This window comes from Phalaenopsis equestris, unplaced genomic scaffold (assembly GCF_001263595.1).
Source record: "Phalaenopsis equestris unplaced genomic scaffold, ASM126359v1 Scaffold000372, whole genome shotgun sequence".
Lineage (NCBI taxonomy): Eukaryota > Viridiplantae > Streptophyta > Magnoliopsida > Asparagales > Orchidaceae > Phalaenopsis > Phalaenopsis equestris.
In genome coordinates this window covers 1,271,380-1,277,436 of record NW_018164814.1, presented here as the reverse complement: position 1 = coordinate 1,277,436, position 6,057 = coordinate 1,271,380, and positions in this window count along the sequence as shown.

The following is a 6,057-nucleotide window of genomic DNA, read 5'->3' as shown; positions in this document are numbered from 1 at the left end:
GCCCTCGAGGCTGCCGACGGCGAGATCGATGGTTATTCCAACTCAAGCTTTGGATAAGGCCAAATTTTCAACTCTTGCTTAGGCAACTCTTGGGAAAACTAATCCACAACTTTAAAAGAAGATTTTGGCCGAAAATTGAGAAAACTCTAGAGGTTCTAAGAAGGGAGAGACTCAAAATTGAAGTGTGAAAAAAGTGTAGAGAGTTTAAATTGTGAGGAATTCTTCGAGAGATTGTAAGAGTGAAGAAAAAATGAGATATTTTTTTCCTTCTTACGCTTCGAAGAGGAATTCTGTGTGTTGTAAAGAAAGGAAGAGATTCAGAGATTCAGAGGTTCAGAGGAACTTCGAGGAGTGTTCTTGGGGAGAATTTAAAGATAAGTTATTTACTTGTTGTAGTTTGTATGACTTTGATTTTATATATGAATTCTGAGTTTTATTGTGTTTACCCTTTGAGATCTGAGTAGTTTTCTCTGTTCTTCTCATTGTCTTGAGATTTGTGAAATGGAGATTTGAATTGGTGAAGCCATGAAAATGTTTAAGAAATTGTGATGATCTTTTCACTTCGATCTTAATTTACTTTCAATCTGGCCAATTGATTTGTTAAAATATGTTGAGTTTTACAACTAAAGTGAAGATTACATCCAAGATTCAGGGAGGTCAAAGCCCTTGGAAGTTGGGTGCAAATAAATAGGAAAATAATATTATCGGGCGTAGAATTGGAGATTTTAGAGTGACAGACTAAAATCCCCAATTCGATTCTATCTTTTGGGTGTTAAAGTGTATATGTTAGCCCTCAGGCGAGGGGAACGTTGGAGCTCCGAAGTGAGAGCCAGTATCCTCCCAGCCTAGCCACAGATTCAGTAAACAAGCGTAGGATTAGTCAATGTTCTTTATGTCTGGACCAAAAGGTAAAAAATATGTATGCTCATATTTAACACAATACAAATTGAACTGATTTAATTTATCCATTCACTATAATATCTTGACAAGGAGAAGGATGTTTTCTTATATATTGAATATCACATTCAAACATTCATTAGTATATTTAATTATTTAATAGTTAAAATTACATATTTATTTTAATTGCCTATTATGACATATAAGCAAATTGAATTTCGTTGTTGCAATTAAAGTATTGTTTTTCTAAAGTCTTAGTTCGTAGTTCTAATATTACTCTCTATGGGATCGATATCTAGGACTCCATTAGAGCCGTATATTACTTGAGCGATACGTATACTTGCGTTGATAAGTGTGACTTTACAATTATTAAATATTTATTACATCCATATTTATCGAATCTATAACTGTTATTAAGTTTTGGTACAGTTGCTGAGGAATTAAATCTTTTAGCAACAATATTAATTACTTATATTTTTAAGCATATATAAAGTCGCGGTCACTAAGTTCTTCCCGCCAGACATGGCTCATATGCGTTGCATACAAATTGTTTTTTCTGCTAACCTTATTTATGTATTCATGTGCAGGTTGAGTACTTTTTTTACTTTTCATATGTACATTTAAAGTCATCAGGAGAGTCTTGCATTATAAATAAAGTACGAGCACAATTTACAAGGTGTCAGACGAGCGAAACCACATAATGGGGACCAGGAGCTATTTGCTCGTTCCCAAATCTTAATTCTAATTTTTTTTAATGTATGGAATTAGGACCTGGTATGTACTTATGCGGTGTCTGACCGTCTTTTTTGTTTCTGGGATATGTTGCCGACCTAGTGAAACCTGACTTTTTTTTTTGTATTTGACTTGCTTTATTGTTTTCATTGCACGCTTGTGTATTTAAAATTGGCTTCACCCTTTTTAACTTGTGCTTTTGCTAGAAATCATGTAGATCATTTAGGGTCTTTAGAAACTAAAATTATAAAATTTTATGAAATCCTAATAAGAGATTCAAAATTAATAAAAAATTTAGGATTAAAATATTCAAGATTTTTCAAAGTTTGTGTCTTACATGCCTATATGACATTCTGGTCGAAATTTAAACGTGTTGCATTGCATGACTTTCAACCAAGTCATACTAATAAGGTTTCTACGTTTATGACTTGAATAGTTAATTATATCATTCTGCATGTCTTGAGGAGAAGTCCTCGCGCTTCTCCAACCCAACTGACCTATCATAGATTTCTACTTTGTTGATTGTCTAATATACTTAAGGTATTTGTGGCTTCATTGAATTAGATGGAGAGTAAGTCCTTTGTGAGAATGTTTTCAGCTTTCTAGCTAAACCTCTATTTTCTTTTCACTCAAACTGCATACTCGCTACTTTGGCATGTATTAGTCGCACTTAAAATATAATTAAAAGCTTCAAAATACTAATTAAATAGTCAAATAATTTCCAAAATAGGCACTCATAGTTGAATATAATGACTTCCAAAGAGAAAAAAAAAATAAGTTTAAAATAATTTAATTTTTAAATCACTAGGGTACTTGAATGCTATGAAAATAATAATATATGCTCAAACAAATTGACATGGACCGTCTAGTGTGGCCAATAGTTGTTGTTATATACTGATTGATACTTCCATAATGTTAATGATTGATCTTCACAATTATGTCAAAATTTTGTAACATCATCTTCTTCAATTAAAAAATAAAAATGAGGTTCTATAATATACAAAAAATATATATTATATTACTCGAACTGAATCAAATTTCTCAATCAAATTTTTTTTTTCAGTGTTTTCCATTTAAAATTTTTATTTCTTTTATTTTTATATATGTGTGATGGATACTTCTATTGAGCCAAGACTCAAAAATTTTTTTTTTTTAACCATTGAGAATTTTCTAGCACGCAACGACCTACAAATCTAGATTTATTAATTAAGTACTTCGTGGAGTTTAAAATATAAATAAATGCCTAATTTCAATCTATCAATTTGTATTTATTTGAGAATCCTAAGTTCATGTTGAGAGGCTAATTTGTGATAATTTATTGTTAATGAAGATATGTGTTAATAAATCTCATGTCTCACTATTAATTAGCAAACCATGACAGTGATAGAGAATCTTAGGCAAAGTACCTATAATATAGTAGTTGAGAGTGTAATTTCTCATCATAAGGTCGCGGGTTCAAATCGTACATCATTCCCGAAAAAAAAAATGTGTGTCAATATGCTGATATTATGAAGAAGAAGGTTTTTTTTCCCTTGTATCAAAGTTATTATGATGGAAAAATTATTGCATCGGGAGTTTTGCATCATAACTGAAATAAGAGTCTGTCATGTATACAACCAGACCCATTTTAGTAAAAAAAATAATTTAATACATGAGTGGGTCTGTTTGTACACGTAGTAATTGAAGTCATAATGCAAAACAACATCAAGGTCATGACGCAATAGTTTTTCCATTATGATGGTCGGGTATTAACCCCATTCCTAAATAACTAATCATGATTTTAAATAAAAATATTTAAAGACATTGGGAGAGTAAAAATAATAGAGCTCAAGCCATCTTTAATTTGAGCTCAAATTTGATTAATTAATCGACTTCAAGCTCTAGCCTTAGCTTAATCCTTCAGGCCCGAGATAATTCAGCCGCGTTGTTAATGATCAAAGAGAAAAAACAAAAATTATAATTCTAACAAATATATTTATAAAAATGAAAAATTAATGAAAAATTTTAAAAAATATATATTTGATATAAGAACACTTTTAAGTTCTACATTTATGCCACTCAAATCTTTCACATCCCTTCAAAATTCTCCCTATTTTAATTAAAAAAAAATGTAAAATAAACCCTTTTATTATGTAAAATGACATTTATGTAAAAAAATTGAAGTTTCAATGCTTGTCATGTAAATAAATAAAAACTGAGTGGTATCTAATATGTATATACCCTAAGAATTGGGTGGCATGAATGTAATTGCCATTTCATTTTTTTTTTATATCTTATTAAATATTCAAAAAATAATTTAAGATAATATCTATATGGCCTCCGCCGTCATCCCACTAGTCTACAGCTGGCTGCACGGCTGGATACACGGTCCAGCACGCCGTAGCTTTAAATAAAATACTGTTTTTTAATTTTGTTATACACTACAAAATACAAATTTACACATAATTATTAAAAAATAACTCTTAATTATAATAAAATACGTCACCACTCAACTTATAATTTGTAAATTGCTTACACTATTAATGTTTCATGAAAGCCAAATTGCAACTTAAATCTTAGGTAAATTACATTTTTACAGCTTATTCAGGAAGTTAAGATTCCTCATTAGCTGTGATGACAACTTTCTAGTTACCTTCTTGTTTTTCCAAAAAAAATAAAAAAACTACAATAGCTATCGGAATTTTTTGAACAATAAATTATTTTTCAACAGTTTATTAATAAGTTGTAGTTGCGTTGATGTTAAGCAAAAAATTTCTAACATAAAAAAAATTAGTTTTATATTTTACATTTATACCATCCTAATCTTTTATATCACAATAAAATAAATATTTTCATGCATAGAAATATATATCTTATATATGTAAATACATAGAAATTAAATAGTATATATCTAAAACTTTCATGTCAATGTTAATAACATTTTCAACTTATGTAAACGGTTCCTTATATAAACATTTTCTACTTATGTTAATAACGTTTTCTAGTTGTAGTGCTGACTAGTGTTATTTTTTATTGGATATTTACATATATACCACCTATTTCTTATGTATCTAAATTTCTAACACCTAAAGTTTGATATTTAGAGTTTTATGCATAAAAATGAGTATTTTACTTTTAGGGTCGAATTGAAATGGGATCTATTAGATTTATTTTAAAGGGGCTATGATAATGTTTCTCTCACTAAGGAGAAACTTAATTGTTAAATGGTAGTTGAGGATCTCAAGCACACTCTCACACCTACGGTTGTAAATGAGTCGAGCTTGAGCAAGTCCAAACTTGGCAAATGTGTGGCTCTTGTAAAATTGCTTGTATTCAAAATCGGCTCGTGTTTGAAATTGGCTCATGAAGATTGTGCTCGTGTTCGGCTAGATTTAAAAATTCTTGTTCGTGTTTAGCTCGTGTTCGGCTCGAAATTGGCTCGTTAAAATTAATTGAAAAAAATAGATGTAGAGTGTTTGATTCGATGTGAAAGAAGACACATTATGATTTAAACGTATATATAAATATATATAATATATTATATAATTTTTTGTCCTTGGAGAAGAATGATCCTCCTCTGTGTGTGTGTGTGTGTGTGTGATTTTTTTTTATTTCGATTTAAAACGAGCTGACCACGAGCAGAAAAAAAGTTATCCATGTTTGACTAATTTATAATTAGAGCTTAAAAAAGTTGTCTGAGTTCGACTTGTTTACTTAATGCACGAGTTGAACACAAACTACTTAACAAGCAAAACACGAGGTGTTTGCAAACAACGAGCTTTTTTGATAGCTCTACCCACATCTTAAGAGAGAGATACTAACACTCGTATTTTTCTCCCCTAATACAGTGTAATGAGGGCTTTTGAAGTCGGTATAGCGACACTTGAAAGATGGTGTAGCACACAATTTGGTAGGCATCGTATGAATCACTTCAAAGATAGTGTAAAAATGCACCACAAATATGTTGTAACAATCTGTCTCGCATATGATGCAATATCATATCCTAAAGATAATGTAACAATACACTCAAAGATGATGTAACAACACATTGAAGACGGTGCAACTCACACCACACAGACGGTGTCACGCGCTCCTTGAAGATGATGTAATTAAGCAACCTGAAGACGACATAACAATGCACCCCAAATACGCTGCAATGATGTACCCAACCAATACTACAACACCTTCTGAAGATGGTGCAATGATGCACCTCGCAATAACTGCTCGCAAATGCTGTAATCAAGGATACATCAAATTTCTCAAACTTTTGAAGCTCTTTATTTGCAGCCCACCATTACGCCCCATGTGACCCACAAAGCCTAAGTGGTCCACAACTCATGCAATTACCAACTTTGGCCTTTGAAGCATACAAATGTTATCCTCAACTCATGCAGCTTCTAAACTCCGACCTCTGTGGCATATAAACATTATCATAATACATGTAGTTCA